The 13,269-nt window shown below is 36.3% G+C and overlaps 1 pseudogene; it reads right to left on the bottom strand.

Moving 5' to 3' along the window:
* Positions 1–9,410: 9,410 nt before the first annotated feature.
* On the bottom strand, positions 9,411–9,905 carry LOC123233502 (annotated as a pseudogene).
* Between the last annotated feature and the right edge of the window lie 3,364 nt (positions 9,906–13,269).

Below are 13,269 nucleotides of genomic sequence, written 5' to 3'. Positions count from 1 at the left end.
GCTCTCAGCCCTCAGACCATCACATCATCTCCTCAAGCCTACCTATAATTAGGGAAATATATAGTATATATTCCCTAAGTATAGGGGAAAATGAGCCAACAACAAAAAGAGCACCTAACTCTAAAGAATTTTTATGGAGACAAAGAGCAAGGTGCAGACATAGAAGGAGACAATGAAAGCAAAGTAAATACACTCAAAGTCCAAAAGAAAAATATGAATTGGACACATATTCTGGAAGAACTCAAAAAAATCAAAAACAAATTAAGAGAGGTAGAGGAAAAGTGGGAAAGGGAAATGAAAGTGATGCAAGAAGAAATGAACCAATTAAAAAAAGGAGAACCAAAAACTGACAGAGGAAAATCACAGCTTAAAAATCAGAATTGACCATCTAGAATAGGGGTCAGCAACGTATGGCTCTTTCTACAGGAGCCATAAAGTCAATTTTTTTTCAGGCATTGTTACAGGAGCACGCACTGTTACAGAAGCGTGCACTGTGAGCACTGTATGGCTCTCACAAAATTACATTTTAAAAAAGGTGGTGTTTATGGCTCTCACAGCCAAAAAGGTTGCCAACCTCTTATCTAGAAACTAATGACATTATGAGAAATCAAGAAACAATAAAGCAGAATCAAAGGAATGAAAAAACATTGGAAAATATGAAATATCTTATTGAAAAGACAACTGACCTAGAAAATATCTAAGAATGAGTGCTATTGCCCAGAAGATACATGGACAAAGGATATTAACAGCAGAAACTCAATGGAAAAAATACAAACTATCAACAATCATAAAGAAGATTGCTATAAATCATTAATAATAGAAATACAAATTAAAACAACTCCTGTGCTTTACTTCATCATAATGGCAATAATGACATAAGATGAAAATACTAAATATTAGAGGGGCTATGCAAAGATCGGCACATTAGCAGCACTATTGGTGAGTCATGAATTGGTACAATCATCAAGGAAAACAAATGTAATAATACTAGAAAAGTTAGTAAATGTAGATCTCTTTGACTCAGAGAAATCACCATTAAACATTTGTGCCAAAGAGAAGAGGAGGCAGTACAAAGAACAATCTAACCATGGGTGAAGTCACGCCAGGAAAATGGGAAGCCTCTTAATGTGAACCTCAATGTCCATCAGGCCCTGAAAAGAAGCACCATGGTGATAGGTCTCTCAGAATAATAACATGAGAGAAATTATAGAAGTTAACAAGATAAGGCACAAGGTGATTGGCTGCCAAAGGAGAGAAATATGCTGCCCCCCAGATATCATTAACCTGGAACAAAATCCCTAGTCTCCTTGTGACTCCTAATCATAGCTTTGACTCTGAATATTCAAAAGAAGGTAAAACAATGGTCTTTATATTCTGCTTATGAAAGAAAGGAAATTTTATATTTTTTAAATTTCCATCCCAAATGTATAAAATCTCTAAAGTGTATGTGCTTAAGGTATCCAGCTATTTGGGGGCAGGAGTGATAAGAATTTATTAGGCACCTATTATGTACTAATGTAATAAATACTTTACAAATATTATCTCATTCGATCCTCACAACAACCCTCAGAACTGGATGCTATTACTATATTCATATTACAGTTGAGGAAACTAAGGTAGACAAAGGTTAAAGTGACTTACTCAGGGTCACTCAGCTTATGAGTATCTAAAGCCACATTTGAACCCTGTTCTTGCTGATTCCAGACCAAGCATTCCATCTATTGCACTGCCTAATTGCCACTGAAAATTCACTTGTCCAGGGTAATGCATTCTCTAAAGCTTCCAGATGAATGAGATTTTCCTTAATGCCAACTCACAATGGATTTCTTTCCATTCAATTTAATAGTCATGCATTTAGTATCAATCACCTGTGCTAGCCACTTTGAGATCTCTGAAGCTATGGGCAAGTCACTTTAACAAATTTAGGTCTCAGTTTTCCTCACCTATAAGATGAGAGATTTGGATTAGGTGATCTCTGAAGTAATTTCCAGTTCTAAATCTATCATCTGAAAATCTTATATAATTCCTGCCAAAAAGGCAAAAAGTGGTGAAAGAAGTTTTCATGAATGTGGAATTTTCCAATTCAAGCTCAGGTGATAGAACCTGGGGATATAGATTTGGGAGTTGTCAAAGTGATGAGATCATGGAAGCCAACAGCCAGGATGTAGCTAGTCACACTGGATTGTCTGATTTACCCTATCCCAATTGTTTAATTTTCCTCATTTCTCCAGCTGGAACTAGAAATGAATTCTTCTTGCTTCCTTTTTAATCTCATCTCAATCAATTATGAAATAATCATCAAGAATAAGACAATTCTGTAGCTTTTTCCTTGAAAGAGGGGCAAAGTATGGAGTTCTCCATACTTTAAGATATAAGAAATTCTTGATACCTACCCTTGATGTTCATTAACCAAGATCAGAAGTTAACTAATTACTTGTGAACAAATAATCACACCTTTCTCTATCTACCCTTATGAAATCTAACCTATAGAACACAATAGTTCTCCTTGACTTTGCTCCTCCCTGTCTGACTCTTTCCCCTGATCTATACTCAACTCCTGACTTGAGTCAACCCTGACCTGAAGGGTGAGAAGTAGCATCCAAATTTTCTCTTAAATTACAGCTACAGCTTCTTGGAGCCACAGATTAGAGATCAGTGAAAGGAGGGCATCAAAGATAGATGAGCAGCCCTAAAAAGGTAAGCCCTTACCTGAGATGCTAGTCCTCCCTGAACTCCCCTTAGTCTACAAAGTAAATGCATAATAAGTGCTTATTCCTTTCCTTCTCCTTTTTCCCCTTTCCCATCCCAAGTAGAAGAATTCATATTTTATCTTAAATGGAATTGGGAGCCACTAGTTTAATGAGTGTGGGTTTAACATGATCAGGCCTGTACTTTAGGAATCAATTTGGCAGTTGTACCAACTAACCGAGGAGCTGCTTGATAATACAGAAATAATATCTCTTTGGTACAGATTATCTCATGTTTCAAAATAACTTTATTTTTGGAGATTTTATGGAACTCTGTGTAATATGAACAGAGTTAACATTTAACTCTAACATGAAAAGTTGTTTTGTTCAAATAAAAACTAACCTATGCTACCCATATCACTGTACTGGATGCTGAGGATGACAAACAAATAAGAAACATAGTTCTTGGTCTACAAAAGCTTATGGTCAAATTGAGCATATATAATAATATAGAGGGGATTTAGAGGTGGAGAAAGACTGCCATTTTAGGGAAGTCATGAGATAAATGAAAGGGAGAAGAGGAGAAAGAGGAAAGAAATGAGCATTAGTAGGTGCCTACTATGTGCCAGACATGGTGTCAAGTATTACAAATATGTCATCTGAGCCTCACAACAACCTTAAGAGGTAGATGCTCTTTACAGCTGAGGAAATTGAAGCAGACAGATATTAAGTGACCTGTCCAGGGTCACAAAACTAGTAAGCCATGAGGTTGGATTTGATCTCAGATCTTCTTGACTCCAGAATTAGTGGTCTATTCCCCCTGTCATCTAGGAAAGCCTTGAAAGTTATTCTGAATAAGTTAGTTTGAGAGAAAGATAAGTAATAGAGAGCTATTATCATGATCCAAGGAATGAAAGTAGAGTTTAAGGAAGTACTTTCAGATATCAATGCAGAGGATGAACTGAACCATATTCCATTTGGAGTCAGGAAATTGTCTAGGAAGGCATTGTACTAATTTGGGTATGAGGTAATGAAGGATTGAACCAGAGGTGTTAGAGGGGGGGAAAAGAAGTACAGAACAGGTGGGTTCTGTCTCTTGTTCCCTTGGTACCATTGGGCAGATCTTGCAACTTCTATGGAACTTGTTTCCTTATCTATAAGATGAAGAGGTTGGATTTGATGGCCTCTAAGTTCCCTTATCAACAAAACAATAAATCAAGACCTGATTTGTGTAAATGTTACTACATATTTATACTTTTCCAAGAAGTAAATGTTTAATTAAAAATGTAAACATCAGATCTGATAAGCCAGTTTGAACTGACTCTGGAACACTCCTCGCTTATAGATCTATATTTTTTATTTCTATTTCTACAATTCTGTATCCTTTGATTTCAAGTACAGAATCTCACTCTATTATAGTAAAGAGAGAAAATTCAAAAGAGCCTTTAAGATTATGGGTGGCATATTTTGAGCCATAGACACTTGATAAATGATAATATCCTTGATAGAAATAGGGAATTTAGAAGGAAGAGCAGTTTTGGATTCAAAGATAATAAACTTTATTTGTAATAGGGAAAGGACTAGATGACTCATGGGGAACTTTTCTAATATTAAAACTCTAGAGATCGAATCTGATTGTCTTAACTCTCTGGCTTAATCTAAGGCCCTAGGCTCTTGACTTCAGTTCTGTCTTCTCCATCCATGGTCTCCACATGCCTCATCTTATCTAGGCATCTCCTAGTCTCTGGAATGTGCACCATATTCTTCACCATGCTATATCAATCTGGCCCAGCTCCTTGTTCTGGACTTTCTTAGTCTGCCCTATACCACTAAGACTCATGAGTTGGCACTAACTAGGAGAAAGAGTTAAGATAACAGTTAATTGGAAGGCCTGGATTGTTGTTGTTTTTTGATGTGTGTTTTTTTTTCAGGCTAGAGGGGACTTGTACCATGATTCCAAAAGATTCATGATAAAAAAAATCAATCCATCTTCAGAAATAGAGAAGATAGACTAAAATTTTATATCTATATAACATATATATGTATATTTTTATATATACAGATGTATATAAATTATAGATTGATGCACTGTGATAATTAGATGAAGTCTACACTGCCCATCTTTAGATTTAATCACCAAAGGTGAGAGTACCTCCAATCTTGGGAGGTCCTAACCCACATGTGCTAGAGTGAGTGATGAATCAGAATCGTCTGACCCGCCCCCTAGGCAGTCTATGAAAATCATCTATTGTGATTGGACATACAGGCTAGAGGAAGGCACTGGAAGTGACACATAAGTGACCCCTTTAAAAGAGGGAGTGGAGTAAGTGAGAGGTCTTCTGGTTTTGTGAAGGGGACCTGAGGGAACTTTGCTGGTTGTGACTGAGACTGTTCCACATGATGAGTTTAAAGACTGAATCTTCCTGATCTTCTATTAAGAAACTTCTTTTTATAGACTGTGAATGAAGTTTGCTCCATTCACTTCTAGACCTCAGGCTGAGGATTAAGATCTACCTGGATTAATTAGTGAGATAGATTCTTATCTCCCTATTTCCTCTCTCTCTTCTCATGTAAATAAACTTCCATAAAAGTCAATTTTGATTTGACATTATTCTTAATTGAGGATTGATAATAGTTCAATCCTCTGGCAACCATCTTTTAATGTATTGAACCCATAAAACCCTTTTTTCACCCTTACAGCACACATCTGTTGGAGGGCAATACACAGTTAGTAGTTATAACTCTGAATGTTGACGGGATGAACTCAGCCATAAAACAAAAGTAGATAGCAAAATGGATTAAAAATCAGAATCCTACTACATGTTGTTTACAAGAAACACATTTGAGGCAGGGTGACACACAGATTAAAGGTAAAAGGCTAGAGCACAATTTATTATGCATCATCTAAAGTAAAAAAAAAAAACAGAAATAACAACCATGATATAAAACAAAGCTAAAGTAAACACTGATCTTATTAAAAGAGAAAAGGGCGGAAATTACATTTTGCTAAAAGGTACTATAAACAATGAAGCAATATCATTACTAAACACTTATGCACCAAATGGTATACCATCTTGATTTCTAAAGGAGAAATTAAAGGAGATTAAGGAGGAAATAGATAGTAAGACCATACTAGTTGGGGATCTCAACTTTCCCCTTTCAGAACTAGATAAATTGAGCCAAAAATAAATAAGAAAAAAGTAAGGGAAGTGAATGAAATGCTAAAAAAATTAGTTAATAGATATCTGGAAAAAACTGAACAGGGATTAAAAGGTATACACCTTCCTCTCAGCAGTACACAGTACATTTACAAAGATCAGTCATGTAGTAGGGCATAGAAATATTGCAAACAAATGCAGAAAAGCAGAAATAATAAATGCAACTTTTTCAGATCATAATGCAGTGAAATAATTAACAAGAGTCTAAGGAAAGGCAAATTCAAAATTAATTGGAAACTAAATAATCTAATTCTTCAAAACTGGAGGGTCAATGGGGGCAGCTGGGTAGCTCAGTGGATTGAGAGCCAGGCCTAGAGAGGGGAGGTCCTAGGTTCAAATCCGGCCTCAGACACTTCCCAGCTGTGTGACCCTGGGCAAGTCACTTGACCCCCATTGCCTACCCTTACCACTCTTCCACCTATAAGTCAATACACAGAAGTTAAGGGTTTAAAATAAAAAAAAAAACTGGAGGGTCAAAAAAGAAATCATAGAAACAGTTATGGACTTCATTAAAGAAAATGACAATGAGGTGGCAACATATCAAAATCTATGAGATATAGCCAAAGCAGTGCTCAGGGGAAATTTTATATTATTGAGTGTCTATATCAATGAAATGGAGAGAGAGGAGGTCAATGAATTTGGCTTGCAACTTAAAAAATTAGTAAAAGAACAAATTAAAATTCCCCAGATAAAAACTAAATTGGAAACCCTAAAATTATAGGAGAAATTAATCAAATTCAAAGCAAAAGAACTATTGAACTAATAAATAAGACTAGAAGCTGGTACTTTGAAAAACAAATAGAATAAAGTACTGGTTAATCTAATTAAAAAAAGAAGAGAATCAAATTAACAGTATCAAAGATGAAAAGGGTGATTTCACCTCTAATAAAGAGGAAATTAAGGTAATTATTAAGAACTATTTTGCCAATAATATGGGGATAAAAATTATAATCAAGGAGAAATGGGTGAATATTTACAAAAATATAAATTGTCTAGATTAAGAAAAGAAGAAATAGAATACTTAAATAATCCAATATCAGAAAAAGAAATCGAACAAGCCATCAAAGAACTCCCTAAGAAAAAATCCCCAGGGCCAGATGTATTCACAAGTGAATTCTATCAAGCATTTAAGGAACTGATCCCTATACTATACAAATTTTTTGACAAAATAAGCAAAGAAGGAGTCTTACCAAATTCTTTTTATGACACAAATTGTTATAAGGGGATTAAGCTTAGTATGGTAATAAACTGGTTGTAATAAGGGAATAGGCTAGTGGTAATAGGGAAATTAAGGCAAGGTAAGGTTATAATAGGGGATAAGACAGGTAAGGGACTAAAGGTAGCTTGGATTGGGATAAGGCAATGTGGATAGGGGTTTGTAGATCCCTAAGGCAGTAAAATGGATAACAAGGGTACAATGGTGAAGGTGGTAGAATGAAGTGGTATGAGAAGTAAGGGAATGACTGCGTTTAGGGAATATAAACATGGAGGTATAAAAAATTGCAAGGGAGAGGATGGGGTATTATGGGCAGGCAGCTGCAGTCTGGGGGACACAGACTGGGACTCAGGTTTGAGACAGAGACACTAAAGGGAAACAGACTGAGCCCTTCAAGTAGGAAGGGCACTTCTACAAAGGTTAGGGCCAGCCAAGAATGGCTTGAAACTGACTAGAGGGCTTTTTAGTCAGTTTCTCAGGTTCACAAAGGAAGAGTTAAGAGGAAGTATTGAGATTGCACTTCCTCCAAAATGGACACCTCCAATTCCCTTCAGGACCCAGAGACAATATTATTCCTTTCTCCCCTTCTCCCTCTCTTATCAATCAACTAATGAAGTACTCAAAGGTTTGATTAAGTGACAAATAGGGTTTGTTGAGTTTTAGGGTTGAATGGAAGGGATGGAGGGATACAAGGTAACTCTAACAGCCACCTAGAGAAAGCTTCAGGTGGGGGAGGGAGACAGGAATGTGAGACTGAGAAAGGACCTGCCTAACTCAGCCCTGAGAGGTTTTTTTGTAGCCTATAGGGTTAGGAAAGTTGGATACAATGATTCAAGAGATAATTTGTAACAAGGGTAAGCCCTATTAGATTACGGGGAAACTAAATCTACCAAGTTTGAAAGCTAACACCCAGATCCACCCACCTTTCAAAAACCCCAAGAAATTTAGGAAAGGAAAATGATGATTGGGAATAAGGGAGGTTAGGGAGATCCAAAGGAAATAGTTAAGCTAACAAATTTTAAGAGAAAAGCTGCAGAATATAGGCCAGGTTTCAGTCCAAAGATAGAGCTCAGTTGACCCTTCTACTCTCATTGAGTCCCCAGGGTCAACTGTCTAACCTCAGGATTCTAAACCCTTTTCAACTGTCAGAAACTCTGCAATAAGGCTTTGCAGGGTTAATATGCACCCTTTTGCACTACAAAATATGGTACTGATCCCAAAGCCAGGCAAATCAAAACAGAGAGAGAAAACTGCAGACCAATCTCCTTAATGAACATAGATGCAAAAATCTTAAATAAAATACTAGCAAAAAGACTCCAGCAAGTGATCATGAGAGTTATACATTATGATCAGGTGGGATTTATATCAGGAATGCAAGGATGGTTTAATATTAGGAAAACCATCTACATAACTGACCATATCAATAATCAAACCAACAGAAATCACATGATTATTTCAATAGATGCAGAAAAGGCCTCTGACAAAATAAAACACCCATTCCTATTTAAACACTAGAAAGGAATAGAAAGGCCATTCCTCAAAATAATAAATAGTATGTATTAAAAACAATCAGCAAGTATCATCTTCAATAGGGACAAGTTAGAAACCTTCCCAATAAGATCAGGAGTGAAGCAAGGATGCCCATTATCACCTCTATTATTTAACATTGTACTAGAAACACTAGCAGTGGGGGCAACTGGGTAGCTCAGTGAATTGAGAACAAGGCCTAGAGACGGGAGGTCCTAGATTCAAATCTGGCCTCAGACACTTCCCAGCTGTGTGACCCTGGGCAAGTCACTTGACCCTCATTGCCTACCCTTACCACTCTTCTGCCTTGGAGCCAATACACAGTATTGACTCCAAGACGGAAGATAAGTGTTTTTTAAAAAATAAATAAATACTAGCAGTACCAATCATAGAAGAAAAAGAAATTGAAGGTATTAAAATAGGCGGTAAAAAGACTAAACTATGTCTCTTTGCAGATGATATGATGGTATATTACAGAATCCTAGAAAATCAATTAAAAGGCTAGTAGAAATAATGAACAACTTTACCAAAGTTTCAGGGTACAAAATAAACCCACACAAAAAACATCAACATTTCATTCATCTTCTCTGCTTTCTCAGTGGGTGGTTTCAACCCTCCTCTCCAAAATGAATCTTCTATCCATTCTATTATTTCAAAGCTTTCTGCTTTCTACAATTCATTTTCTCCATTAATTCTTTAAACTAACTACTGATTACTTTTTTTCCAGAGAAGTAAAGGGCTTTCATTTTCACTGCCCCCACATCAGTCAATGTCCTGGAAGAGTCACTGGAAACACTCGCCATAGCCTTGTCTCTTGAGCACACTGCACATGAACACCTCCATGGGGCAGGCATTCAGTTCCCTCAGGGGCACATTTCCCTTTCCTGTGGTCTGTCCATAAAGCCCAAATATTTCACGGAGTCTTTCCTCGCTGATTGCATCTGATTTCTTGATTTTATTGCCCAAAACAAGAATTGGCACATTAGATATTTTTTCATCTATCTAATAGTGCATTGAGTTCCACTTTGGATTCTAGGAGGTGAGGTTGATCTGCATAGTCCACCAGAAAGACAATCCCATTAATTGCTGGCAAATAGTTTTTCCAAACACAGGATGCTTGCTCATGTCCACCAAGATCAAAGATTATAAAAGTCATTCCTGCAATTGTTAGCTCTTCATCTGTTGGATGTAGTGTTGGAATATGTTGGCCCAATCATCATCTTTGAGCATGTACAAAAGGGTTGTTTTGCCTGCATTTTTTTATATTACCATTAACTTAAATATTTATATTATAGAAAGGAAGATCATAGTAAAAGTGGAAATTAGAAGGAACTCCAGATTTCATCCAGTCCAGCTCCCTTGTTTTACATACTGCTTAATAGTTTACAGTGTTTTCTTTACAACATCCTTTGGAGAGGTAAATGTTATCTTCCCTATTTTACAGGTGAGGAAAGTGATGTTCAGAAGTGACTTGCCTAGAATCACACATCTAGTAAACTGCAGAGTCAGGATTAGAATGCAGACCTTCTAATTCTAAATCCAATGCTCTTTTGATCACAAAGAGTTACATTACATAAAGGTCACAGTTAAATTGGAAACTAGAAGAGACTTTAGAGGCCATCTAAGCCAACCAGACTTGTTTACAAAGGGGCTCCAGAGAGCTCCAATTAGTTGTTTAAGGTCACATAGCTAGTTAATACCAGATCTGGAAAACTATACTTCCAAGTGTTCTTTCTCCTATTCCACAAATCCTTGACTTACTCAGCTAGAAGTAGGAAGGGTAGAAATTGTTCTCTTTTAAAACAACCTATATACCCTTCCTAGGAGTACATAATTGGTAGAGGCATAAGCAGTAACCTGACAATTCTCAAATCACTTGACTTGGCTCTTTATCAAGATACTGTGTTTGCTCAGTTTCTTGCCTGTCCTGCTTGTCTCAGTAGTCTAAAAAGACACAAAGAATTTTTTTCTGAAAGAGTTTTCCCACTCTTGGAATGACATATATTTGTATGTATGTACAGAGTTGTCTGAATGTGTTTCCCTCATTAGAAGGAAAGTTCCTTGAGGACAGAATCTGTGCTTTTTTGCCTTTGTTTGTATATATACATGTGAAGACTGTAAAGTTTATATTTTTGGTGTTTTGATTGCTGTTCAATGTCATAATTATTATTTGATATCATAGTTTTATGATAATAGGCCACCAATATAGAGTCATTTAAGATTAGTGGTCCTACTCTCCATAGAAACATATAGACAAAAGAGAAAGCTAGTATTTTCCCACTGTTAACTCTAAGCCAGGCAGATAAGGCTTTAAGCTTTTTGATTGGTTTGAACTCTTGAGCTCTTTAAATGATTAATGTTGCATTCTCCCACTAGTTTGTGGTCCCAGGTAAGAAATTTCCCCTACCCAAAGTTCACTCCCTTGCCTGGTATTGATAAGAGACCCCAATAACTTTTTACCATAATTAGGTTTGATTGGGAATGCCCCTTCCTACATCTGGCACCAATGATTTGTTTTCAACCAAAACTATTTTTAGAGTATATATTTTTTAAATCCCTTGCTTTCTGTTTAGAATTAACACTGTGTGTTGACTCCAAGGCAGAAGAGTGGTAAGGGCTAGGCAACGGGGATTTACTGACTTGCCCTGAGTCACACAGCTAGGAAATGTCTGAGGCTAGACTTGAAGGCAGGACCTCCAACATCTAACCCTGGATCTCAATCCACTGAGGCAATCACTCACCTGTCCCCTAGAATATATAATCTTGTCATCACCTGAATCCCAACTATAATCACGTTTCTTTCTTGATACATCTTCCCTTTCACATTGGGTAAGTTTCTTGCATCTTGGGAATGAATCTATTTATGTTGTCCTATAGTGTGTGTGTGTGTGTGTGTGTGTGTGTGTGTGTGTGTGTGTGTGTGTAAACACACACACATATATATATGCATATGTATATTTTCTATTTGCCTGCTGGCTGTATTATATAAAGCTGAGTGATTACATCATTTCTCTGAGTATCAGTTTTCTAGAAATTTCCAAACCCATTTATTTGCTTTGACCCAAGAAATGAAGACAAATAAAGTAAAACATACATAACAATACAACTATTTGGCACAATAGATCAAGTATTGAACCTAGAGTCAGGAAGACCTGAGTTCAGATCTGATCTCAGGTACTTACTAGCTACCCTGGGCAAGTCACTTAACTTTTGTCTTTCAGAGTTTCTTTATATGTAAAAAAAGGGGAGTAATATTTATATGTATATACATACATACACATATATATTATGTATACACCTATCTCATAGGGTGTTAAGAGGAAAAAAAAGATATTTGCAAAGTGCTTCACAAGTATTAAAGGCATCCTATAAATGCTAGCTGTTATTATAATTAATTGCTCTTCTATATAAATGACATTTTTCTTCCTGTCTTGATGCTTTGCATACACTGTCCCCCAAACCTGAAGTGTTCTTCTTCAGCCCTGCTTATTCAAACCCCTAGCTCCCTCCAAGATCCAAAGCAAGTGCCATGTCTTTGAAGATGTTTTTCCTAATTTTCCCCAGGTGTCAGTTCATAATCCCAAACTATTTTGTATATATCCTAAATTTATTTATCTATGAACATATTTTATCTCATTCCCTCTCTAGAGGCCATTATACATCTGAACACAGGGGCTAACTAAGTCTCAATGGATGATTCCAATCCCCCATACTAATCAATGAACTGGGGGATAAATGAAAGTGTAACCTAGGCAAGACCATAATAAATCTATTTTTCAAGTATACCTGAAGTACACATATATTCAAAGTAGCCTTTGATTCAGTGTTTTTATTATAAGTCACTAGTTTAATTGCTTAAGTGCCCCAGTTATAGATGAATCAGTCTTAGATCATCAGTTCCTACTCTCACACCATCAATTAGAATTGGCCCTAACTAAAGTGGAGAAAATAATGTTCCCATTGCAAGAAAATTAAGTTTTTGGTTCACAGTGGAAATATGTTCAATTATTACAGGAGCACTGAAGAAACCTTAGTTCCCTTTCATTGAAAATATTTGATTACAAATGACTTCAAACAAGGCATTGATGGTCTCCTTGAAATTTTTGCACATGATACAAATCTAGAAGGAAATCCATTGGAGTTCAGGATACCTAACACATTGGTTGGCAGAATTAGGATCCACAAACATCTTGACAGATTAGAATGTTGGATTGAATCTAACAAGATAAAATTTAATAGGGATAAATGTAGATTCTTATGCTTGAATCCAAGATATACACTAAAGGCAGCTAATAAATGCAATAGATAATACTGGACTCGGAGTCAAGAAGATTTGAGTTCAAATTTTATCTCAGACACTTATTATCTAGGCAAGTCACTGCAAGTCACTCTACCTGCCTCAGTTTTCTCTTCTATAAAATGAGAATAGTAAGAGCATCTATGTTCAAGGTTGTTATAAGGATAAACTGAGAAGATATTTGGAAAGTGTTTTACAAATCTTAAAATGCTATATAAAAGCTAACTATGATAATAAGATGGAGGAGATGTGTCTAGACAGTAGTATTATCTGAAAATGATTTATTGGTTTTAGCAGACTCAATATGAGTCACCATTGTGATAT

The sequence above is a fragment of the Gracilinanus agilis genome, chromosome 2 (assembly GCF_016433145.1).
Source record: "Gracilinanus agilis isolate LMUSP501 chromosome 2, AgileGrace, whole genome shotgun sequence".
NCBI lineage: Eukaryota > Metazoa > Chordata > Mammalia > Didelphimorphia > Didelphidae > Gracilinanus > Gracilinanus agilis.
The sequence above is the reverse complement of the archived record's forward strand: the minus strand, read 5'-3'. Positions and strand labels throughout refer to the sequence as shown.